This window comes from Capra hircus, chromosome 8, assembly GCF_001704415.2.
Source record: "Capra hircus breed San Clemente chromosome 8, ASM170441v1, whole genome shotgun sequence".
Classification (NCBI taxonomy): Eukaryota; Metazoa; Chordata; class Mammalia; order Artiodactyla; family Bovidae; genus Capra; species Capra hircus.
This window is the reverse complement of record NC_030815.1, coordinates 110,182,078-110,209,580: the sequence shown is the minus strand read 5'-3', so window position 1 is coordinate 110,209,580 and position 27,503 is coordinate 110,182,078. Positions and strand designations below refer to the sequence as shown.

At 40.4% G+C, this 27,503-nt stretch overlaps 1 long non-coding RNA gene across 1 annotated transcript; it reads left to right on the top strand.

Annotated features, from left to right (window-relative positions):
- On the top strand, positions 8-26,648 carry LOC102183692. The gene is made up of 7 exons (XR_310251.3): positions 8-613; positions 14,891-16,785; positions 20,034-20,160; positions 21,369-21,450; positions 24,914-25,117; positions 26,339-26,550; positions 26,631-26,648. It is a non-coding gene; the product is annotated as an uncharacterized LOC102183692 (long non-coding RNA).

The following is a 27,503-nucleotide window of genomic DNA, read 5'->3' as shown; positions in this document are numbered from 1 at the left end:
CGGCGAGAGGTTCCGCTCTTTTCTCTGAGGCGAAGCGGCTGACTCCTCATGCTCAGGCCTTGACACGCTCCGCGGGAGCTGGGCCTGAGGACGACCTGAGAGACCGATGTAGCGCTGTCACCAAGCCCGCGCATTCCCATTACCAGCCGTCAGGCTTTGAACTAGTGTGCCTCGCCGCACGCTCCTCCTTCGCACGGCCCGTTTCTGAGACGAATTCTCTTCAGGGGCCAGACAGGCCAGACGTAGATGAACCTCTGAGGGAACGCAGTTTAGGTTTCAGATGCACCCGAGGTTACGGGAATGAGAGCAGCCTGGGAGTCCTGGCTGAGAATAGTCCTCAGGTTGTGACAGGAAAGCCAAAACAAGAAGCAGTCGAAGAAACTTCGGCTGTGGCCTGCCTGAAAGGGCGGCATTCCACCACATACTTTTAACACATAGTTTAAGAGAATTTAGCACTTACTGTGCTGAATGCTAGGGAAATACGGTGAATTCTTTTTAAAAAATCTGGTCTCTAAGGACACTGTTCCTCCATTCCAGCTTCCCATTTCCCAGCTGGTACCTTGGACAGTATCACCGTAAGAGGTTGCACCGTCGCCAAAAACCGCCAAAGCAGGTACTAAGTCTCCTTTACCACAATTCTCCAATCTTAACGGCTCGCTTGGAAGACCCCCTCTTAGCACAGTTCTCTTCCTTGTGACTTCGAATCCCTTGTTCTTACCAGTTTTCCATACTCAGTTCCTTCCTTTCTTCAGAATCCGTGGTCTATCTGTGTAACACTGTTAGGAATTTCCTCTTTCTGTGCCTCAGTTTCCTCCTCTATGAAACAGGATAATCCTACCCACTTCCTGATAGTTATAAAAGTTAGTGCTTGTGGAAAGAGTTCTAAGTTCTTTCTTATGTCCTGTAATAAGTTCTCAGTATGTTTTACTTATTTTAGTATTAGGCAAAGGTTTTCCAGAGGAAATGATGCCTCATCCTTGAGTCTTGGAAGAACCAAATAACTTAATCAAGGAGTATGGGAGTGGGGAAAAATTTGCTTGGCAAAGGGAGCAACTTGTGCAAACCCAAGGAAGAATGGGGAGAAGGAGCTTGGCAATGAGCTGATGTTAAATAAATAAGGATGGCAGCCAAAAATCTGGAGTGCAGAAGCTAAAGCAAGAAGAGGGGCCTTGTTATGAACCATCTTAAGCACTTGTAATTTTTCTGAAAGGCAGAGATGGATTCAGGAATCAGAAATTCGGGTAGTTTTCAACAGGGGGCTCCATTCACATTCACATTTAAGTGAATGATGCTTCTCTCTCCCCCACTAGTATTTAAGCAACACGGGAGACCCTTTGAGCTCTAGAAAAGTCAAAATTCATGAAAAGCCCCACATTTTAAATTGAAAGGAAGATCTATCCTTTTTTAAAAAAAATTCTAAGCTCAGATGATATTTATTAGTTTGGAATGTGTACATTGCTGACTTTTAGCTCTATTATTTTTTGTTGCTTTGTTCTGACACTTTTTTTTCTCTTTTCTGACAGAGAATTAGATTTATTGTGTCACCTCACAGCTATACCTGTTAAAGTCTGTAATGATATTCAGGTAGGGTCCATTGTCAAATCATGGTATGCTGGTGTAGTTCATTATCAATCTAATAAGTAGCTGTCGAAAATATACACAAAGTCCAGAGAATGGTCAGTCAGTCAGTTCAGTTGTTCAGTCATGTCCGACTCTTTGTGACCCCTTGGACTGCAGCACACCATGCCTCCCTGTCCATCACAAACTCCTGGAGTTTACTCAAACTCATGTCCACTGAGTCAGTGATGCCATCCAACCATCTCATTCTCTGCCATCCACTTCTTCTCCTGCCTTCAATCTTTCCCAGCATCAGGGTCTTTTCAAATGAGTCAGTTCTTTGCATCAGGTGGCCAAAATATTGGAGTTTCAGCTTCAACATCAGTCCTTCCAATGAATATTCAAGACTGATCTCCTTTAGGATGGACTGGTTGGATCTCCTTGCAGTCCAAGGGACTCTCAAGATCTTGTCCAACACCACAGTTCAAAAGCATCAATTCTTCTGCACTCAGCTTTCTTTATAGTCCAACTCTCACATCTATACATGACTACTGGAAAAACAATAGCCTTGACTAGATGGACCTTTGTTGGCAAAGTAATGTCTCTGCTTTTGAATACGCTGTCTAGGTTGGTCATAACTTTCCTTCCAAGGAGCAAGCATCTTTTAATTTCATGGCTGCAGTCGACCATTTAGGCATGACCTAAATCAAATCCCAAAGTGACAAACAGATTCAAGGGATTCAGTCAGTCAGTCAGTTCAGTCACTCAGTCGTGTCTGACTCTTTGCAACCCCATGAATCGCAGCATGCCAGGCCTCCCTGTCCATCACCATCTCCCAGAGTTTACTCAGACTCAAGTCCATCGAGTCCGTGATGCCATCCAGCCATCTCATCCTGGGTCATCCCCTTCTCCTCCTGCCCCCAATCTCTCCCAGCATCAGAGTCTTTTCCAATGAGTCAACTCTTAGCATGAGGTGGCCAAAGTATTGGAGTTTCAGCTTTAGCATCATTCCTTCCAAAGAAATCCCAGGGCTGATCTCCTCTAGAATGGACTGGTTGGATCTCCTTGCAGTCCAAGGGACTCTCAAGAGTCTTCTCCAACACTGCAGTTCAAAAGCATCAATTCTTCAGCACTCAGCCTTCTTCACAGTCCAACTCTCACATCCATACATGACCACAGGAAAAACCATAGCCTTGACTAGACGGGACCTTTGTTGGCAAAGTAATGTCTCTGCTTTTGAATATGCTATCTAGGTTGGTCATAACTTTTCATCCAAGGAGTAAGCGTCTTTTAATTTCGTGGCTGCAGTCACCATCTGCAGTTTTTTTTTTTTTTAGCATTTTAATTAACTTTAAAAAAACACTTCTTGTTTTAATGATTACTCTATGGCTTACCATATACACCTTAACTTATAGAAATCTCCTTCATATTTGTGCTAATCTAATGCCAGTTAAACATAAAAATGCTACTCCACAGAAATACCTTTATTTCCTCTTTCCCCATTTTTGTGCTATTATTATAGTACTTACAACCTGCGTATATGTTAACTAACACACCCAGTACTTTATTATTACTACCTTATATAATTTAAGTTTATTAAAGAATCTGACTAAAGGAGAGCACATAAATATTTGTAGAATATATTGTGCTTACCTTCCACTTAGATTTTTCTGTAAAAAGCACTCATCACTCTTAAAATGTGTTATTTAATCTTTTACATGGCATTTATTATTTATCACATATATAGAAGAGGTTATAAAAATTTAAATACAGCTTAAAGAATAATAACATAATGAATACTTGCATATCTACCACCCACATTAAGAAACAAATGCTCTCTTTGTAACCCTAATGTACCCATCCCCTATATCATTTCCCACCCTTTTTCCCAAAGGAAAATGGCTTTTATATTAATAATTCTTACTTTTAATAATTTTCTTGCTTTTCTCTATAGTTTTTCCAAGTGTATATTTGTCCTTAATTAATATAATTTTGGACTTCCCTGGTGGTTCAATGGTAAAGAATCTGCCTGCCAATGCAGGAGACATGTGTTCAGTCCTTGGATCAGGAAGATCCCCTGTAGAAGGAAATGGCAATCCACTCTAGTATTCTTGCCTGGGAAATCCCATGGACAGAAGAGCCTGGCTGGCAAGCTACAGTCCATGGGGTCACAAAAGAGTCAGACGTGACATACTGACTTAACAACAACAAATATAATATTTAACTTTGAATAGCTGAGTAGAAAATGAAAAGTAGAAAGCCTACTTAAGGAAAGGTCAAGATTGCCATTATTAGGATCCCCAAAGTAGATAGGTGAATAGTTTCTAGATCACAACCTTGTTTTATCTCTTGAGAGTATATAGGAACTGTTTCTTAGGATGTCAGTGTACATGGTCACATAGTGAGTAAGAACAGAAATCATGGCAACTAGGCATCTGATAGGGAGTAGTGTGGGTCAGGAGCAAAAAGCAGGAATTTCAACAGAATGTGATTGGTGGTGGTGGTGGTGGTGGTTTAGTCACTGAGTCATGTCCAACTCTTGCAACCCCTATGGACTGTAGCCCACCAGGCTCCTCTGTCCATGGGATTTTACAGGCAAGAATACTGGAGTGGGAGAATGTGATTCTTCTCCAGAGAATGTGATTCAGTTCAGTTCAGTTCAGTTCAGTCGCTCAGTCACGTCCGACTCTTTGCGACCCCATGAATCGCAGCACGCCAGGCCTATGCCAAATACAAATAGGAACCTAGATCAGATTCACGTGGGCGTTCTTACCTCAAGTTAGAAAAATGATATAAGAGCAACATAAATCTAGGTCCTTTGAGTCCCAGCTGCTCCAAGTGCTTGGGTTTTCCTGTAAATCTTGCGTACTGCTGTCATCAAGGATTTTCCCTTCATTATTCTATTGAGAAATCCTTTTGCCTCCATCTTGCATTGGGCCTTCTATTACGTGTATCCCGTATCTCTATTCTGTTGGTTTTTTTCTCTTATTTTGGTAGAGCACATTCTCTACCGCTCTTTGGTAGTAGCACATTCGCATAGAGTTACAGAAGGGAAAAACTTTTTCTAAATCTTGCATTTTAAAAAATGTCTTTGTTCTTACAGTTGATGGATAATTTGGTTGTATATAGAGTTCTACATTAGAAATAATTTTCCTTTAGAACTTTGAAGATACTACTTCATCGTCGTCCTCTTCCCATGCTGAAAAGCCCAAACCTTTCTCCATTCTAACTCCTAATCCTTTCAACTCCTACTCCTTTATATGTCGCCTCTTTCCTTCTCTCTCTCTGGAAACTAGTAGGATCTATTTTTCTGTTCTTAGTGTCTCAAATGTTTCAAATGATGTGCCTTGGTATCAGTATATATTCATCTTTCTGCTTGGCACTTGGAAGGTTTTTCTAATCTAACAACTATGTCCTTCTGTTCTTAATTTTTTTTCTTATTATTTCATTGATGAAACTTCCCTTCATTCTTTTCTGTTCCCTCTTTCTGGAGCTCCCATTATTCATGCTGGTCCTCTAATCATCTTTTCCTTGTTTCTCTTATTTACCATCCCTTTGTCTTTTTGCTTTAATTTTTTCTTTGAAGATTTACTCTACTTTATCTTCCAAAGTTTTCTGTTTGTGCTGTCATGTGTTTCATATCCAAGAGCTCATTTTGTTTCTGAATGTTCCTTTTAATAGTATGCTATTCTAGCTTCATGAATGCAGTATATCTTTACAAGAATGTTACGTCTCGTTTGTTTGTTTTGTGGAAAGGGTAATAGTCTTCTTCACTTTGTATAAGCTATATTTCCTGCAAGATTTTCCCCTCCTTAATTTTAGGGGGAAAGTTTATGTTAACAAATTTATGTTAGAAGCTTTTTTCAGACATCTGACAGTTTTTCGTTGTTTGCTCTGTTGTGGTGGAGGAGATCTTTAGAATTTTAGTTGGGATGTATTAAATTTAAGATGCTAACTAGATTGCCAAGTGGAGATTTTAAGTGAGGCAGTAGATATTCAAGTGGAGGTTTTGAGTAAGGCAGGTAGAAGAGAGCTCCAGGGAATGAAATTTAGATGTATTGGTGTACAGACATGGGATTGAAATCCATGCCATTAAATGAGATTGCCTGCCAGTAAATGTATGTAGAAAAAGATTTTTAAAAAGACCAGAACCCTGGAGCAAACCAATATTTAGAAGGAGAGTTTCTCACTGGAGATATCAATTTGGAAGTCATCATTAGAGAGATGGTATTTGAGGTAATATCTTTATGAGGGAAGGTGAAGGTGAAGTTGCTCAGTCCTGTCCGACTCTTTGTGACCCCATGTACTGTAACCTACTAGGATCGAGGGAATTACAGTTTACAATGTTAACTTAAAATAGTCAAACAGCTCAAGTGAGAGCCTGCTAAATTCTGTATCTTTGATAGGAGCATAAGTACTTTCCTCATTCTCCCTTTAAATACTAAGCCATACAGCAGCAACCCACTGATTCTCAACCAAGGGTTATTTTGTCCAGGGGGACATTGGTAATGTCTGGGACATTTTGTTTTCGTGACTGGGAAGGTTCTGCTGACAGCTAATGGTATCAGGCATGCTGCTAAATAGCCTACAATGCACAGGGCAACCACTACAATATGTAATTCAGCCTCAGATGTCAGTTGTGCTATGATTGAGGAAGTTTGAGATAACCTCAGTTGTTATCATTTTTTGTTCATTGTTATCATAGTTTTGTTTATTTGTTACAAGTGGGGGGGAGGGGAATCTCCCTCCTCAGTATTAGGGAGTGACAGATGTTTGTGGCCTATTTCAGTACTGTGTAAATAGTACTGAAAATGATGTGAAATTTGACCAGAAGCTCTTTTGGCTCCGTGTCTGTGTCACTGTGTTTGTTTCTTCTTAGTTATAGTTTAAGTCCATGCATAGGCCTGCACACAAAATAAGAAACACACATTGTCTACTTGTGACCAGAGTTTTGAAGTTTGTGTGAGAAGAGTTGGCATATATTAAATATGACCTTGAAATAAAATGTTTTTCCCTTTGCGTGGCTTCAGTTACAGAACCAATTGGCCAAAAATTAAACTACAGCTACAGTCACTCTCACCAGAGTTGAGAGTGTTTCTGACTCTCGGTGTGAAAATGTTCTGGACTGAATTGATGCCGGGCTTATCAGTTGCACCAGTTGCAATCTAAAAATCCTTTTACATTAAATCTTTTTAATATACTTTTGCTTAGTAGTTGTCTTACCATTGTTCCTGCTTGATATGGTTCAAGACTCAGTGGTTCAAATATTAGCCTACTGGTCCCGGTTTAGAAGACGGTCTTGCAACAGCATACATGTCAGCGGCATCACTTCCATGAGAATGTTCATTCACTACTCATACAATTCCGTTATTATTACAATTACCAACAAAATGAAGTCTCGCTTTACAGCAATGAGGTTCCTACTTAACAAACACTATCAAAATCTTATGCTTTTATGGTAGATCATTTTTTAAAGTTGCTGTTGTGAATGAATGTTTGACATCTCACACTTTCAATAGTTTCTGCTTGTGTTTTACCTTAGAGAACAATTTTCTTAATTCTTTGTATAGCATGTACTACCTGTCTGTTCTTTTCATGAAATAAAAAATACTTGAAAGTGCAAGTGAAGTTGCTCAGTCATGTCTAACTCTCTGCGACACCATGGACTGTAGCCTACCAGGCTCCTCTGTCCATGGGGTTTTCCAGGCAAGAGTACTGGAGTGGGTTGCCATTTCCTTCTCCAGGGGATCTTCCCAACCCAGGGATCGAACTTGGGTCTCCCGCATTGCAGGCAGGCACTTTACTGTCTGAGCTACCAAGGAAGCCTATAAAGAATACTAGTACATCAAGAAAAGATGGCTACATCCTCAGTGTCAGAGCAGCAAGTTCAAAATGTCCTTAATTTCCATTCTGTACACCTTACTGTGGCATTCATGGCCATATACAATCCGGCCCTCAACTGCCCTTTCAGCATCATCTTCCTTGGATGCACCTGATGACGCGTTTATTTGTTCATTCATTTAGCAACAATTTGTTAAGTGGCTAAGTACCTTTTAGGTGCCGTGAAAAGTTCTGTGTGTATCCCCACTGTATATGTTAGACTCAGTGTCTGTTATCATAGAACTGTAATCTAGAAGGGAAATCAGACAAGTGAAGAACCAACTACACAGTCCACCATCCTAACCACCAGCCATCCTGATGACATCTGAAAACTTGTAGTTCAGGATGAATCTGTATAGGTAATTGAATGCAGCCTTGAGGAAAGTAAAACAATAGCTTCACAGTTTCCTTGTCCATATCCTGGTCACTGATGGGTCATTTCTAATCCCAGAGTAAAGAGTTCTTGGGAACACCCCAGCACTTAGGAAGACTGTCTTGGGATTTCAGATCTGCTCTAAAATGGATCAGTACAGGCCCTGTGGGCACAATTCAAACCAGACTTACTATAGGGAAGCCTCAGAATCATTTCCATATCTAAGACTTTCTACCCAGAGTCCAGGAAGATAGTCCCCTTTCATGCTCATTAAATTTTGAATGATTTTTTAGCAGCAGAGCCTGAGACTGGGAAATACTCTCTGCAAGTGGTTTATGGCGAGACTTTTCTTAAGAGAAGTTTGTAAATAGTCAGGGAAGCAAGACAGGGCAGGAGAGAAGATAAGCAAAAATGTGGTTTCAACCAAGATCTTGCTTCAACCTGATCCCATGAGAGGCTCTGTAGCATGAGTGGTACTACAAGGTTGTCCCACCTTGAGTCAAGGGAGTAGTCAGTTGTATCCCTAGAACTGGTCAACTTTAACTGTGGACCATTCCCAGGAAGAGGACATAACTTCTCAGGCATTTCTGGGCAAGCTGTCTCCGGTGGCTGAAGTGAGGTAGTAATACCTGGAGAAGTGAGCAATTAGAAAAGTTAAGCAACCAATATTCACAGCATCTGTAGCATGCGTGTACCAGGCCCAGAAAGGGGGATCTGACCAGGGCATCAGCTGCATCTACTATACCAGGAAAGTGTTCAAGACCACAGCAGCCTCCAAATATTCTGTGTCTGTCTTTGAAACATTTTTCCTAGAGACTCCCATTTGGGTATCTTTTCTGTTTTAGTCGTCAAAACAAGTTTCTCTGCTTTGAATTCCAAACTCACCTGTGGACATTAAAAGGTTATCATTTAAATTCTTAGGTTTCCTTCTCAGTGATCCCACTATCTGATATTAATAATTAACCTGAGGACTTATTTAACCAAATTCTTCAAACTGAGTTCACACACAAAAAGGGCAGTTTCAAGAAAGGTTGTATCAACAGTTGAATCCTAACCCAGCCATGGACATTTTAAGCATAGTGTTTATTTTTTTCTGCTTGGGAAGAAGTTGGGAACAGGAGCAAATGTAAGTGAGGGATCCCTTTTCCATTTAGAATGTGTTTTGATTATAGTTTTAAAGAGAGCAGAATTCAATCAATGCCACATGAAATTAACTTTCTAGTCCTGAGAAATCCAAGTGAATTTCTTGTCTCTATTGTCTAATGTTATTTTCCTGCTTTTTAATATGAATACTTTGTGAGCTAATATAACTTGTATTCTAGTACTCTATATTTTCCCAGACTATTGCCCGTGCCCCGAGGAAGAGTAATTTACTGACTGATGTTTGGTTAAAAATTCCAGACAGAAGCACGATCCCTATTTTCACTTCTTATAGAGGACTCTATTAAAGTGCTGCCCTGGCTGCAACTGATTAAAATAATTTCCATCTGCCTCTTTGAAATATCATCCTCAGGGTGAAATCCTGCTTTTCAGGACACTGTCCTGACTTTATCCTAGATAATAAAATTTTGAGAAGTAAAACACGTATTGTTAAATGTAAGAAAATTTGCTAATTTGAGTTAAGTAAAAAACATTAAAAATTATGTTGTACTGAATAATTTTAACTGTTTCAGCAGATATGTTGTCTCAGCACCTAATGTATTCTATGTTGGAGCCTCTGAAAATGTAGTAATTCAAGTTCATGGATACACAAAATCATTTCCAGTGACCATTGCTGTTAATAGTTATCCTGACAGAAGTTTTACATATTCTTCTGACCAAGTTAACTTATCTCTGGAAAATAAATTTCAAAGCTCTGCAAGCCTAACTGTATGTATTCTTCTTATAGTTTCTTTTTATATGCAAAATGTTTCTTTATAAAACCCATATGTAGATGGTATACTGATCCTTTTTACATATGTGGATAAAGATGTGGATACATTACACTATAGAGTTCACTAGTTAGTGAGAGATAAGTACCAAATGATTTTACATGCAAGTAAGTGGGAAATGTTAAATAGAGACTCTGCTTCTGACTTGGGGGCAATGTAGAAAAATGTAAAAGTTTGAATGAAACAGATAAAGGTTATTAGGTGAAAAGATTTGGTGACATGAGTTGAAAACCAAATCAACCAACACATGTACTTGTTTTAAAATTACACAATAAATACTAAAAAGAGATAATTTAGATACTTAAATATTTAGATACTTATTTATTAGGAGGAAAACAAATGTTAATATATAGAGGCATAAAAATAGGTTTGACTTGATTTTAAAAATTCAGAGAAGTTAGTAGAGAACACTTTGAACATTTGTTTTCCTAAACTATGTTTAACATTCTAATCCCATGGTATTCTAGAAAAATTAATTTTTTCCCTAACATATGTATCTATCATAGGCTTTTACTACTTTCTGTTTAGACTTGAGTCAAGCAAATTTTCTTCCAAACAAATTTGCTAATGATGCTAAAAAAAAAAAGTCAAAATTCTATTTCTATAAAATATACTGATCATATGCAGTGTACTTGAAGAGGGCTGCTTACTAATTATGTAATGACCAATGGACATGAAAATCATCATGGAAAGAAAGATTTTGATTTTCAATAAAAGTCTAGGTGTAACTAAATAAATATGAGATATTTTATTCACTTATACTACCATGTGATAAGTGATTTAGTCCATTCTCTACCTGATATCTGAATCCTCCCATTCTTCCACTCATCCATTGCTGATTAACTTTTGAGCTTCTTAATGTTTCTTAATGACTTTTGGTTATCTTGTCTATTAAAAATTGAATTCTTTAGTGATTGTCATTTTTAATAGACATTTACCCTGGATCAACTTTTTTAAAGTGATTGTTTCAAACTAAATTTGGTAAGAAACTAAAATATAGAGGTGTTTATAGAAAAATACATTTACTGTTTAATTTTATAAAATTTTTATATGTTGCATATAGATAACAACTCAAGTCATTTTCATATATACCTAAAAGACATATGTTTTTATTATCTTAATATATTTATATGTTAGTTAATAACATGATTAATATAATCATGTTTCATAATTAATATAATAAATTATATTATCTTAATATCTCAATTATATAATATTCATCCATTAATTTTTTAACAGACACAACCAAAAGACTTATCTGGAGGACCAAATGCAATTTCACATGTATATTTAGAAGCTTTATCTGCTTATTTTTCAAAAGCAGCAAAAATTCCACTATGCTATGACAATGGATTTCTCATCATTCAGACAGATAAATCTATTTACAATTCAGATCAGTCAGGTATAATAAAAGAGAATTATAATTTCTGGGGGGAAAGTGAGATGGCCTGATTAATGGTATTAGGGCAAGTGGTTTATTTTGTGGTGAAAAAATGGAGTTAATTTCCAAATTACACCCTACACAAAAGTAAAGATCTGACAAACTAAAGGTTAAATTGTAAAACGAATCAGCAAAATATGAGTGTAATTTGGAGGTAGAAAGACCTTTGTTAGAATGATGCCAAGACTCCTTTCAAAATAGTTTTTTAAAAAAACAATGATGTATTATAGAACTTAAAACAGAGGCTGAATTTTGACTTTAAAAAATCTAATTTTTAATTCTTAATATCATCTTCCTCTATAAAAATATTTCAATTTCATATTAACATTGAAAATTGTGAACTATATTGCAAAGTTCACCTAGCTATGTCTGCCTCCTTGTTTCCAGTTCAAAATGGTTTCAGTCTTTTGGGAAATTTCATCTACAAGTTATCTCAAGTGTGGGAAGGATGGTTGATCTAATGGGGATGTACTGAATGCAGCTGCCCTTTATGAATGACCATTGAAGATGGTGTTGATTATATAAACATCATCTAATAAGATAAGATGGAGATCAGTTCAGTTCAATCACTCAGTTGTGTCTGACTCTTTGCGACCCCATGGACCATGGCACGACAGTCTTCCCTGTCCATCACCAACTCCCAGAGTTTACTCAAACTCATGTCCATTGAGTCAGTGATGCCATCTAACTATCTCATCCTCTGTCATCCCCTTCTCCTGCCTTCAATCTTTCCCAGCATTAAGGTCTTTTCCAATGAGTCAGTTCTTCACATCAGGTGGCCCAAGTATTGGAGCTTCAGCTTCAGCATCAGTCCTTCCAATGAATATTCAGGACTGATTTCCTTTAGGATTGACTGGTTTGATCTCCTTGCAGTCCAAGGGAGTCTTCTCCAACACCATAGTTCAAAAGCATCAATTCTTCAGTGCTCAGCTTTCTGTATGGTCCAACTCTCACATCCATACATGACTACTGGAAAACCTATAGTTTTGACTAGACGGACCCAAGATGGAGATCACTGACATAATTTTAGCATCAGGTCCCTGCCAGTATACAATTAACCTGGCTTTAGACTGTCAGAAGTATTTCTTAGACACATGATCAGAAGTGTCTGTATCTAAGGAGAAGCTTCCATCCTATGCACGTGTGTGCATGCTCAGTCGCTCAGTCGTGTCTGACTCTGCAGCCTCATGGATTGTAGCCTGCCAGGCTCCTCTTGTCCATGGAACTTTTCAAGCAAGAGTATCGGTGTGGGTTGCCATTTCCTCCTCCAGGGAAGCTTCCGAACAAGAGATCAAACCTGAGTCTCGTGCATCTCCTGCTTTGGCAGGTAGATTCTTTACCATTTAAGCCACCTGGGAAGCCCCCCAAAATTTGTTTTCCTCCCTCTTCTTAGATTTTAGCATGGGATGGGGTTGGCCTTGCTCAAATTCGATGCCTCCAGTAACCTTCCCTGAATGTGCAGGCCTACTTTGTTGTTTAGTTGTGTCCAACTCTTGTGCAACCACATGCATATAGCCCAGCAGGCTCCTCTGTCCATGGGATTTCCCAGGAAAGGACACTGGAGTGGGTTACCATTTCATTCTCTAGGGGATCTTCCTGACCCAGGGACTGAACCCGTGTCTTCTGCATTGCAGGATTCTTTACCGCTGAGCCACTGGGGAAGGCCTCCATGTACTCCAGTACTTAAACATGCAGATTTTGTGTTAGAGAATGCTTCACTAGGTTCTGTCAACACAACTTACTGCTTATGTTCTTTCTCCTCTACTCTACAGTTCATTCAGACACCAGTGAGCTGCAGTCTTTCTTATCTATCAGTGGTTAAAAATAAAAAAGGTTGTATAAAACTACTTTTTAATAAATTTAATGATATTTTAAATGCAAAAAAGAGAAATATTTAAAGGAACCCCATCCAGGAAATTTTTGGTGAAAAGAATATTTTTTTCCACCTTACAGTTCATGTGCAACATCCTGGTTCATCTTTCCCTTTGAACTTGGATTTAATGTTTCTGACTTTCTTAACTTTACTTTCAATTTCAGGGCCCTCATATTGTAGGATTATTAATGATATTGTCAGCTTATGAGCTGAACAGAGTTTCTAATAATGACAGTTTTTTTCTTACGGTAAAAGTTAGAGTTTATTCATTGGATGAAAACCTAAAACCATTGCAAAAAGAAGTTACCTTAACTTTTATAGTAAGTATGCCACTAATTTAAATAGAAATTTAACTATGGCATTTTCATTATATGAACAGCTTTCATTATTATAATACCAGTAAAATATGGCATTGAATTATCCATTATAGAATAGGAGCAAGTATATATTTAGCATCTATTGTGGGTATGATTGGTAATTTTACACTTCTGTTATCCTGGCTGACTTTTTTCTGTGTAAATTTAATGCTAGTTGAAATACGTTTTGATGGACCCGTTAAAGAACGCCCTTTGGTGGCGTTCTTTGTGCTCCTGCGTGAGTCGTATTAGTTCCCATCCTCTTGCTGTCTGTGAAGCGTGGGCAGATGTGGCGAGGGCTGCCGCAGTGTGACTGTGGCACCAGTGGGGAGTGCACGGTGTACGTCATGTCGTCATGACAACCTTATAGGATCAACATGATCATCTCCTGTTTATAGACGAAAAGACTGAGGCTTAGAGAAATTAAGTAGCCGCTCAGGTTACTCTCATAATTATTAGCTGAATCAGGCTTCAAATCCAGGTCCGTCTTTCTCCAGAGCTTCCACACTTAGCCCTTCTTGATTTATTTGGGGGATTATGGGATGTGTCCTTCATAAGCATTTGAGTTCAGAAGGGCAAATAAGCACACCTAACACAGTAAGCCAAGCAGGGGATAATGAAGGGCCAATAGCAGATCAGCCCGAAGGGAAGGAAGTGCCGGAGATAATTATTCGATTACTCTGGAGGAAATTATGGAAGGATGAGAGCAGGTCCTGAGCTTGGTCTTTAAGACCAAGAGAGGCCTTTAAACCACAGAGAGGGTTTGATAGAGAGACGCTGGACCACGTTTTGGGTCCATGTTAAAGGCGCAGAGGTCTGGAGCCAGGAAGAAGCAAGGTGCAGAGTTGACCATGGCAGTGAGTGGACTGGCGGCTGCCAGGCCTGGAAACTCCCGGGAGGATCAGGGCAGCTTCAGTGGGCCATTCTACACTGTGGGAGTTCCTGGAGGGGACAGCAGGTTCGGTGAACTTGTCACAGAGGTAAATGGCCCCATGGAACCCATCGTTCCCTTGTTAGAATTCCCCACAGAGAGAAGACGTTGAACAGGTCAGAGGCCATTGCTGTGGCATTGTCCCAAGGTGACCTTGAAGACAAAGGGTGCCCAGGAAGCCTTTTGGGCATGGCATCGTGTACACAGTGTTTGAAAATTATCCTGGAGGTCCTGTTCAAGAAGAAGCATGGTGGAGAAGAACCTCACTGGGAGTTTATTTAACATTCTAAATATCAACTGTACTTCTTTTGTCTGTTGAAAATGTGCCTTTCTGCCTTAGACATTAGTCTTTGTTAACAAGCCTGACTAGTTGACAGCCATTGCCTCAAATCCACATAAACACTATATGGGCTTAATTTCAACAATGTTTCATAGAGCTTGGTGAATATTTCTATAAGAACTACCAATTACATATTATGCTCAATGTGTGAACCTTTGTACTTAAAGATAGTTTTAAAAAATGAAACTTTTTTTCTTTTCATTCAAAGGATCCAGAAGGGTCAGAAGTTGCTGAGACAAGAAAAACAATTTTACCGGAATTACCAGTTTTCGTGACTTCAAGATTCCATCTAATCCTAAGTATTTTAAATGATTTGTTGGTACAGTTGTTTCTCTTAAAAGCAGTGAAGGTAACTGGATTACTGAACAGTCTGATGGAACCATCAGCATGTGACTGAAGGAGGCAGATGTTCTTGGTTAATCTTAACACGCCAGTGAATGTCCTTCCTACCTAATGGAAGGTGACACCTGCTGGGACTCTTCCGCATCGAGATGGGGGATACTGATACAACAACTGCCAGCTGCAAGCACCATGCTAGTGTGTTTATTCAATTTAGTGAGCACCTTCCGCAGCAAAGTCCAGGTACTAGACACTGTGGCAGATTGATCATGCTCCTAACATGTTGAGCATGAAATGCGAAAGAGGAAAAACTGTGCAAATGGAAGATGTCTGCTAGCAGAGTTTAATATTACATAGATGCTTTGGAATTTTCTCTGACATTTATTCTTAGAACTTGGAAGACATCCTGAGGCGTGATTTGAGGCTTTTACATTGCGTAATGCCTTGAAAATGTAACACTTCAAAGCAGTGAGGAAAGGGACATTTATGGCTCTCCTGTTCTGTGCGGAGCACTTTGCTAAATCCTGTATCATTCCTATTTCCAATATGAGGAAATTTAGGCTCAGAGAAATGTATAAGTTTGTTCAACCACACAGCCTTTGATGGTGGAGCTGAAATGGAAACCCACATTTCACCAATGACCAGATTCATCCTTACTCTTTCCTTCTGTAATATAATGCTGCTGCTCAAAAACTGCCCTTAAATTGTAAAATTTCCAAAGCTATATACTTATATTATTTTGACAAGTTTAACCTGACACTAAATGGTCCTAGAAATGATGTCTTGATTTTCTAGTATACTATATAGTATATCTATTAATAGGATTAAACTTTAAGATTGCTTCATTAACTGTATAAACAATGCCACTAAGTGAAAAATATTTTCTAACTCAATATGTATATATTGTATCCTAGAAAATGAGCTAATAATGTAAATTTCAGTATCTGTACAACTTCTCTTAAAATGAACTTTTTTGTTTATGATTTTAAAACATTTTTCAGATATGGTATATTAATTAGATGGAGCATAAATCTGAAACTGCTGTCAGAGTCATCTAAGTGTGGAGCGTGGCCAAGAACTTTGGAACCAGAATGACCAAGTTTAAATCCCAGCTCTACCACCTTTTAGCTGTGTGTTCCTGGGCAAGCTACTTTACCTCTCTGGGCCTCATTTTTCTGCTAATAAAGTGGAGATGATAATATAAGCTAGTCTCGAGTATTTTGGTGAGGATGCGATGTGTTAACATATGTAAAGCACATACCAGTACCTATATGAATATTGGCTACAGTCACTGGGTGAATTGCAGATACATTATTTGATGATATCTAAAATCTTAAATGTGTCACTTTCGCAGGTATGGCTTATGGACAATTAAAGCTAAATACAAAGAGGACTTTACAACAATAGGAACTGCATATTTTGAGATTAAAAATCTTGGTAATCTCTCATAAATTACTGAGATTTCTAATGTATGTTTTTACTAAACCATTCTCAACAACTTTGTTGACCAAGAACTCATTAAGAAATAAAGGGCACTGAGGGGTGGGGACAGAGGTGACCTGGGAGTCAGGCCACAGACCCGGGATTCACGGCCCGGCTCACCTCAGTTCAGTTACGGACTCTCTGGACCCTATTTTCTTATCGTTCTGCAAAGGTCAAGTCCTATAAGAAGGTAGGATCAGATAATGTTCTTGCAAGATCCATGGTTCTTTGACTGTCTTCAGGATGACCTAGTCTGAGCTCCTCATCTAAAGATGAGTCCAGGTAAGAAGAATCAGACCCCGGAGAATCGGGGAGACTGATCTACGTTCTCACAGCCACTTTGTCTGGTTGAGAATGAGAATGCAGGATGCCCCCTCTGAATCCCAAGCCAGTGCTCCCTCCTGTCAGTCCTGAAAATTGATGATGTGTTTGGACAATTATAAAATAAACTTATTCTGGAGCTATCTGTATTAATTTTACTAGCGGTTAACTTATATTTCCTTCTGTTCACTTCTCCGAGGCATTTACTGGAATGTTAACATGTCTGTTCTTGTGTAAATTTGTTAAAGCTATTTAAATGATGATTTCTGCCTATCAGATTGAGGGAGGCAGAGAGGTGTTTATAATGAAGAAAGGGCTGCTGCTGCTGCTGCTAAGTTGCTTCAGTCGTGTCCGACTCTGTGTGACCCCATAGACGGCAGCCCACCAGGCTCCCCTGTCCCTGGGACTCTCCAGGCAAGAACACTGGAGTGGGTTGTCATTTCCTTCTCCAATGCATGAAGGTGAAAAGTGAAAGTGAAGTTGCTCAGTCATGTCCGACTCTTCATGACCCCATGGACTGCAGCCTACCAGGCTCCTCCACCCATGGGGTTTTCCAGGCAAGAGTACTGGAGTGGGTTGCCATTGCCTTCTCCAGAAGAAAGGGCAAGCGTATGTAAAAATCTGAAACATTTAACATGCTAAAACCACAGCAACAGAATATGCTCTGAACCAATTAAGCTCCACTTTGGAGTCGTTTAATAGCACTCTTGGACGCTGCTCGTAGTTACCAAGTCCTTGCTCTGTTTTTCGACAGTATGCCGGAGGGCACTTTTCTCTGACACAGAAAGGGCAGCTGGAAGAGTGAGACACTCACTCTACCCTTGAACAGTCAGCCCCTCACCACCTGCCCTGGTCACGCTCGAGCCAAGGCACCTTTCTCTCTGAAGGGCAGGCTTCTCCCATTGGGTAATCAGCCTCCTGAGCAGTGCGTGATAAACAGGATTGTGAAACACAGAATCACTTTCCGGACAGGCATAAGGAAAACACACAGATCTGTAAGCAGCCAGAAGTGTTATTTCTGAATTATAGTATCAAAGAGTTAGAAAGTCTAAAACTCCCCTTTGTTCTAATTCATTTTTGTGAGAAAGTCATTTTCTACAGTTAATAGCTAGAAGATGTCTCTCCACTATACAATTTATGCTCATACTTTGGACACTGAATGGAAGAGAATTGCTAAACACAAGATGCAATTCAATAAATATCTGTCAGACATTATTAATATATGAAAGGCTTTATGAAGATAAGCAAGATCAAGACATCCTTATGGAGCTCATAATTTGATAGTAACACACATGCTTTAGTAAGGACATGACTGCCGAAGCAGAGATGAGCTTGACCCCTTAGGGAAGGATGAAGAGGCCTCCCGGGGTACTGATGGCCCTCATGATGAGGAGGGAAGTATCTGTTGCTGCTGTTGCTCTAGCTCATTGTACTAAAGTTTCTTGTTTGAAATACAGTTACAAATATAGTTTAAACTGTATAATTGTTTTGCTTAGGTTTACATTCAGTGAAACCACACTTCTTTATCTTAGTAGAACTAGAGAATTTCTTCATTAGCTATAAAACCTTTGAGGACTTCAAGATTACTATAAAAGCTAGGTAAGAAAATTATTATTTTCAGACTCAATTTCGCCTCTGAATGGCAAGCAGTTTCCATTCAAGAGTTAAAAAATGACTTATTGCTAGTGCTTGCCTGAGGTCCTGTGTTGAGAAAGACTCTGAGGTTCAATGTCAAAAATACTGCGGTTAATAATATCTGCCATAGCTGTGGGAAGTGGGTTCAAGGAAATTTGCCTGAAGGGCATTTGCTAATTCCAGTCTTACTGCTGTTTAACAAAAGCAAAGAATCCTAAAGATTGAAATATCACGGTGGCTGTTCAGGTGACTGTAACTGTTTAAGTATTAAAAATATGATATGAAAATATCCACTCATTTGTTAATATTAATTGATCATACAATTAAGAAAAGTACTTATGGAATTGATTGAACAGGCCCAGAAATCACACTTGGCAGACAAATTCATGGGAGCACTGGCTGGCCTGTTTAATATTTAAATAAGGAAAGTTAATGTTTTTCTTTGACTCAAAGGAAAAATACGAGGCTAAATTAAAAATAACAGCTCCAGTACACGTTAGGAAGATGATGTCGCCCCTTTTGCTAAAAGTATCACTCGGGAGACACACCCTGCTTGGTGTGGAAGAAGTGTGGCCTCTCACAAATAGGAGACCTGGGTTCTAGTTCATGTCTCCACTAACTCGCCATGAAGTTAAATACTGTGGGAAGTTTCAGTAAGCTCTTTTTATACCTCTGGGATTCAATTTCCTCATTTGTCATAGAAATAAAAATACATCTATATCTCATTACAATAATTGCTTTACCAAAAAAGGGGGTAATTGTATTCTTTTAAAACTGGTATTCTTACAATAAGAATGTAACTGAAGCTAAAGTTTCTGCTTCTTTTGAGATAAGAGAAAATTTAAATGGTAGCAGGAAAGAAATGATGCTTAAAGCAACACAGAAAACAAAGGTAAAGAAGAAATGAAGTTACCTTCATAGAAATGGAGAATTGGGGGTCAATTCATCACAGCGTAGAGATTAAAAATGAGCTTTCACCCCCAAGAGTTCACAGCACCAAACAGAACATAACAAAACAACTAATACTTGGGACTTTGGGAAGTTCTATTAATGAAAGCAGAAAGTTGCAGTGATGTTTGTCTTCCATTTTGAGGCTTGAATTTGCAAAGACCTACTCCCAGAGGCAGTTTTCTCCCTTTATAGACATGGTATCCTGGACCTGAGATGAGCTTCCGTCAGATAGAGAATGCAAATTATAGTCTCCGTTTCTGAACAGGATGAGACATGGTTTTGAATCAGAGATTTTCAGCCCCACCCAGGGTCATTTCTCCATGACCGGAGGCTTCAAGCTTAAAAGAAATGACCTAAATATTAATCAGTTAAAAACATACGCCGTAGATGTTGATGTATGGCAGAAACCAAAGCAGTGTTGCAAAGCAGTTACCCTTCAGTTAAAGATGAAAACATGCACGCCATAGGATCAAGCTTGCGCTCTGTGTTACCACTAGCTGTGACTATGATGTCGTTGTCAATGAAGATTTCGCACGCTGATGAAAGCCAATGTGTTAATCCCTAGCAGTGAATTGTTCTCTAATACTGTACCTTCTACATTTTTGTCTTCCTTTCAAAAACAGTTGATTGATGGAGTTGCACAAATCATTTTTAACACATCAGAAGCAATTGAAAACCTGTCATATATAAGTCTAAAAGAGTTAAATAACAAGTATCTTAGTATTTTTGTGGAAGTCCAAGAAAGTACAGGTGAGTTCCAAACTGATCTCTAAGTTCTTTTCTCACATTTCTTTCTTTTTTCCGAAGTTCAGATAGAAATCTGAAACTTATTATTGGTGCAATGTTGGGCAAATACAGTTACCAAATATGCTCTACCAAACTACTATCTGTCAGCTCTGTGCAAGGGAAATGCTCGTGAAAGACAGCTTTCTGCAGTGATGACCCCCTACTCCCACATGTAAAGGATAGCCTTTTAAGTCATTGAAAAGAACAGATAATGCTGGTACCAGACAATTTTGCTTGCAACAAACAAATGATATATTACAATTATTCGTATATGAAAGCATTCCTGAGTCATTTGAGTGTTTGCTTACATATTATTAAATATTTAACACATATTTTCTACCACACTACCTGGTAAATTTTTTAATGTTGCCTTGGAAATGATAACCAACTATTCACAAGTGAGTGTCTGTTCTCACAGGATTATTGACATTCTGCTCCATTACTTGAAAAAAAAGGGAGGGAGGAGGGATGAACGATCTGATAAACAGTCTGGAGCAGGATGTGCTGTGTTCAGTCGCTCAGTCATGTTTGACTTTTTGCGACATCATGGACTGTAGCACACCAGGCTCCTTTGTTCATGGGGATTCTCCAGGCAAGAATACTGGAGAGGGTTGCCAATGCCCTCTTCCAGGGGATCTTCCCAACCAGGGATCAAACCCAGTTCTCCTGAATTGCAGGCAGATTCTTTACCGGCTGAGCTACCAAGGGAAGCCCAAGAATACTATAGTGGGTAGCCTATCCCTTCTCCAGAGGACCTTCCCAACGCAGGAGTTGGACTGGGGTCTCCTGCATTGCAGGTGGATTCTTTACCAGCTGAGCCACAAGGGAAGCCCCTGCAGCAGGATACTGTAGTTGAAATTGATGAATGAGCATCTCACCAACCTCATGCAAATTGCACTTTACTGGTTCATGGAATGGCCAGATTCTTTCAGGGTAACCATAGCAATAATCCGAATTTAGATTCACAATTGCACGTGAAATGACCAAGGGTTTGGCAAATGGCATGTCCTTATCCAAATTAAGAAATAGAAAATGAGAGAGTGGGCCCCTGTGCAGATTAATGGACTACATTGTGCTTGTCAAATTCTCAGATTGATCAACCTATTATTCCATTAGTTAGACTCTTTCAAGAAACCAAACTAACTGATGTCAAATATGTCCTCTCTCCTTAGTCACTGGATCTGGTTGCTACTTCACTTTTCCTGAAACCTGGGATTCCATATTCCATAAAGGTTACTGCTGCTGCTGCTGCTGGTAAGTCACTTCAGTCATGTCCAACTCTGGGCGACCCTATAGACAGAAGCCCGCCAGGCTCCCCAGTTCCTGGGATTCTCCAGGCAAGAACACTGGAATGGGTTGCCATTTCCTTCTCCAATGCATGAAAGTGAAAAGTGAAAATGAAGTCGCTCAGTCATGTCCAACTCTTCACGACCCCATGGACTGCAGCCCACCAGGCTCCTCTGTCCATGGGATTTTCCAGGCAAGAGTACTTCCGTAAAGGTTAGATGATAATAAAATCTATTATGTTGAACAGACCGTGGGGGTGTTCACTGCAGGGGCGAGGAACAGTACAAGCCAATCACCAAGTCTGTGATGAAAACAGCAGTCTACACACGGTAATCATTTCACCCAATCAGTGGCATGACTGAGCGCGCAGGCGTGCGCGCACACTCTCGCACGCACCCACGCACACACACACACGCAGCATACATACAAGCATATAGCACAGTGTCGTGTTCTTATTAAAAAAACAATATCTATACATTGAATTGAATGTAATTCATATTATATATCCCTGGAGTGGTTAAAGTACCAACTTAAGAGACCCACATTTGACTGCTGAACTAAATTCTGCCAACGTTTTGCTTTGGGCTTAGTCGAGGTTTTCCTTTTGTAAAAGGTTCAACACTAACTACCGAAATGAATTTGGCCCAATAGGTCCAGGTGAGGGATGTGTTCGCCCATTTCGTCGGAGGGATTACAGTAACCTTGAAAGCAGGAACAGTGGATAAAACTGAGAAGAAGACAGATCTTGTTCCAAGAAAAAGTACAACAAATTATATTGATGTAATAGCTTCGTTTATGGTTAATATTCCCTCTGATGTGACAGCTCTGGAGTTTCACATGAGCCAAATTCTCATTTGTTGCATTTTCTAATAGCCCTTCAGTCTGTGTGGTAGCTAGAATACACGAAAGATGAGGGAAATTTTGTATGTAAGTCTAGTGAATTTCTCTGAAACTTTTGACTTATGGGCACAAGAAATACAACTTAATGTACTGAGTATCACATAAAATGTATGAGTTTGTCAATTTTATATTTTAGAAATAATTTTTTTCCACTTAGGCTAAATGGTGCTGTTCACATCTGGACAATTTAAGGTAAGAATTGCCGGTGGAATACAAGCACACACATAGTCTCTCGCCCGTTATTTCCAGGTATTATCGTTTCTCCTTCTCTCACAAGTCGCATGCCAACGCTGCTAGAGAATAGCCTGCGTTCTCTTTCGGGGGCACTATGTGTAACCCGGTGTGGCCCCTGTGACTTCACGTTTCCTTGCTTTGTTTTGTGGTTGGTCTCTTCTTCAGCTTCCATTTTGAAGCCAGAATCCCTAACTTGCCGTCTGAATGAGGGTGATCCTCAGGGTTCCATTTAGACTCTCCGCTCTTCCTACATGACATTTATCTCTATGGTTCCCATAGCTTATCCTGAAGACTCATCCTAAACACTCCAGATTCTTATAGAACTGCCTCTTCATATCTTTTTCTTGCTCTTCTGAAGAAGCATAAACATCGCTTTGTCCAAAATTGAGTACTGCCTGCCAGCCTCAAGCCTGGGCCTCCTCCTCCTGCCTTTTAGTGAATGGCCCCACAGCCGGCTGGTTCCTCGCCCTTCTCCCAGCCACTGTCCTCACTGTGCAAGGGAATGGGGTGATTTCTCTGACACAAATCGCATCTCAACTGACCCCTTGATCCCCTCTCCAAACTAATTAGTCATCATTCTTTCTATCACCCTTCAAACCCCAGCTACGCTGGACAATTTGCAGGTCCTTAATGTTCTGCTGCCTCTTGCCACAAGGCCTTTTAACCCACCTTAGACTCTCCTTCCCAGTTCTTTGATTCTCTAACTCCTACATATTTGGGGGTCAGCTATTAAATCACATCCTCCGAGGAGCCTTCTGTAACTACCCTCTGCTGATCAAGGGAGGTATTCTTACTCCATAAAAGTCTCGTGGATTTCAAGTTTCTTGAGGGCAAGAGCTGTGTCTGTCTTGTTCATCTTTGTGTCCCCAGAAACTAGCATATTTCCTGACATACATTAGGGAACATAAAATATTGACTGGCTAAATGCATATTTCTCTTTCCAAACCTACACAAGAGCCACGTGTCAGTCTCCCTTTATGCTAATAGCATGAAGTATGTTTTCTTTGTTCTTTTGTTCATTAGTTGTCATTTACCTTCACTAGCAAATAATATCAAAATTTTCAGCTTCAGGAAAAACACAGATGGTTCCAGTCTCCTGTTCAAGAGATGGGACAGCGTAACTCTCGTGTTTATGAGCTCCCTACTACCCTGCAGTGGCTCTTCCCTGGTGGCTCAGATGGTCAAAGCCTCTGCCTACAATGCGGGAGACCTGGGTTCTTCCCTGGGTCAGGAAGATCCCCTGGAGAAGGAAATGGCACCCCACTCCAGTACTCTTGCCTAGAAAATCCCATGGACGGAGGAGCCTGGTAGGCTACAGTCCATGGGGTCGCGAAAGGTCGGACACGACTGAGCGCCTTCTCTATGTTCACTCACTACTACCCTGTATTTTGCCATCGTGAACAGATGTTTACTCTCCTTGATTCTTCTCCCTGCCCCTTTCCTGAGAAGCAGTGAGATTATTCACCCCTGTTTCCATTCACAACCAACGTTTCTATTAACTTTTAGGAACAATTGCCACATTCCTACCCACATTTTCCCACTCCTCAAATTCTTAATTCCTACTAGCCTATGGCAGAAGGAAAGGAGTCAGTAAGTTGGCACGTCATTTAAGAAAGGAGGTCAACCCTAGGTCTAGGATCTTTTCTCTCTCTCTTTTTAAAAATTGTTTGTTTAATTTATTTATTTTGGCCGTGTCGGGTCTTAGTTGCAGCACGTGGAATCTTCCTTGTGTCACACGAATCTTTCACTGGGGAGATGGACTTTCTGCTGGTGGCGTGTGGGCGGTATGTGGGCTCCAGAGCACGTAGGCTTCAGTAGCTGGGGCACCCAGGCTCTCTAGCTGTGGCACGCAGACTCTGGAGCATGCGGGCTCAGTAGCTGCCTGCTCCACTGCATGTAGGGTCTTAGTTCCCCGTCAGGGATCAAATCGGCATCCGCTGCATTGCAAAGCAGATTTCTTCACCGCTGGGCCGTCAGGGAGGCCCCTGGGATCTTTCCCCTATTTTACTTCACTGGACTCTTCCATAATTAGGCTAGACATTCACAGATAACTTTATTATTTTTGAAAATCAGTAGCCTTTCTGTAGTTACTTGATAACATAGCTTATCATGATTAAGGCAATGGCATGCTAATTTACCTTTTCGTAAAATGTTTTCACAGAACCGCACCTGGCACTAAGTGAAGGCTAGTGAAGTGGTGATAATTACTGCCACCACCGCACCACCACTATCATCATCATTAGCAATGCAAAGTAAAGGATCAGGTTTTACAATTTTTTGACACTGTCTTCTTCAGGTTAGAACTGATGACCCAGACCTTCCAGAAGAATATCAGGCCAGCAATGACTATCAAGCAATAGCCTACTCATCACACAGCCAGAGTTTCCCTTCGCTTAGCTGGACAGACAGTTACAAGAGTTTGCTTGTGGGAGAACATCTGAGCATAACGGTTACCCCTAAAAGTCCATGTGTTGGCAAGATTACACACTACAATTACGTGGTAAGTTCAATATCTTACTCGCATCTAGTCCCCTACTTGCAACGCTTTCTTTACTTATGGAAATAATTCTTTAAATGGTTCCTTACCCGACACGCAGCACCTGCTGTTGTTGTTGTTTAGTTGCTAAGTTGTGTCCGACTCTTTGTGACCCCATGGACTGTAGCCCTCCAGGCTCCTCTCTCCATGGGGTTTCCCAGACAAGAATACTGGAGTGGATAGCTATTTCCTTCTCCAGGGGATCTTCACAACCCAGGGATGGAACCCCCCTCTCCTGCATTGTCAGGTGGAGTCTTTACTACTGAGCCACCAGGGAAGCCCCAGCACGGGGCAGTGTCCAGTGGATGTTTAGCAAATGAATGGATGAGCTTACATCACGCTTTGTAGTCCATAGAACACGTTCACAAACATCTTCTCCACAGAGTCTCATGACACTTTTTTCAGCTCAGCAGACAGTGAAACAGCCTGGAGAGGCTGAGTGACCTGCCATATTCACAGGTAATTAGTAGGTTTAGAATTTCCTTCAAGATCTTCTGACTCCTAGACAGATCTTCTTTCCAGGGCACAGTGCCCAGGGTTTATCAGAGCCTGCGTTCAGTCCCCAGACTAGTCAGTGACCTCGGCAATGTTTTATGGCCAAGCAGAGCATTACCGAGCATTGGACTGCTAAGCCTTGCCAACGTTCCTCAAGAACATACCATGTTTACAAAGAGAAGAGTTTAAGTCCTATGCTCAAGGACAGATACAGTGATTCCAAGCATTTTTCATAGCTTTTCAAAATATACACTAGCAAGGATGGCAACATGATATACTGGAAAAGGCGTGAGCTTTGAGTCAACAAGATCAAGGTTCCTGCCTCAATAAATCCGCATTTAGAAGCGAACCTTTGAATACAAACAATTCCAAACTATCTTTCTTTCAGTAACTGATAACATCTTGTTTACTAAGCCATTTGTTGGAATAAGCAATAACCTTATTGATTCTGAGAGAGGTACCTTTTAAACTAATGGGACAGTTTACATCTATGACCTTCAATTTCTGTAACTACTAAGTGGGGTTAATAAAGCCGCAATATACAGTTGTGATTGAATGTGTTCAAGTACACGTACCTAATGTATAGAAGATGCTTGATGAACATCTGTTCTCCTCAGTTTTATCACCTTTCTAGTTCCCAGCGCAGCATTGGACCCACTCTGATGCACGTTTGTCGCTGTGTATTTTTAGATGTCCTCTAAGGGCAGAGTTGTACGCTTCGGCACAGAGAGGAAACTCCCAGGTTCATCTTAGCCACCTCTAAGCCTTTCCGTGACTCCGCACATGGTTCCTGCCGCCTGTGCGCTGGCCTACTATCTCGCCACGGGAAAGCAGCAGCAGCAGGGGCGTCTGACCCACGCTGCCTACACGCTGCTGAAGAAAAGTGAGGCAGCCAGCCCCAGGTGAGCCGCAGATGCCCTCCCCCTCCGGAGTTCCTCTTGAATGACCGTTTAATCTCACACGAAGATGCTTTCTTTTCCAGTTAATTTCAGATCTGCTGCTGCTGCTGCCAAGTCGCTTCAGTCGTGTCCGACCCTGTGCGACCCCACAGACGGCAGCCCATCAGGCTCCCCCGCCCCTGGGATTCTCCAGGCGAGAACACTGGAGTGGGTTGCCATTTCCTTCTCCAATGCATGAAAGTGAAAAATGAAAGGGAATTCACTCACTCGTGCCGACTCTTCGCGACCCCACGGACTGTAGCCCACCAGGCTCCTCCACCCATGGGATTTTCCAGACAGGAGTACTGGAGTGGAGTGCCATTGCCTTCTCTGAATTTCAGATCTGTCTGTCTCCAAATAAAGATATATATTCTCCAGATGAAGCTATATCTGTTGTTATGGAAACTCGGTCAGAATCATGGCTAACATCGTCATCAGTGAGAAGTGGTTTATGGCTTCCAGGAAAGAAGCGAAAAATCATATGGAAAGAGTTAAGTAGGGTAAATGCTGTGGTAACTGATGCTTGGCGTGACTTGGGGCCAAATGGCCATTATGGTTTTCTCATAGTTCTATGGGTTAATCATGGGAGAAGAATACAATAAGATGTGATTACTTCAATGTCTGTCTCTTAAGCTAAATTTAAGTATAATAACACCAACAGCTGACATTTACTGAACATTTACTATATGCTGAATATCATTATAAGACCTTTAAACCTATTATCATATTGAGTATTCACAACAATCCTGTGAGAGACATATCAATAATAAAAATATTTAAAATACATTAAGCTCTTACTAGTGGAGTTCTTATGTTACTGATAATGGAAAACTAAGAGACATTAGGTTACTTAGGGCCAGAATAGAATCTCTGCACAGAGTAGAATCAAACAAACTTGGCTGGTTAGAGTTAATCCC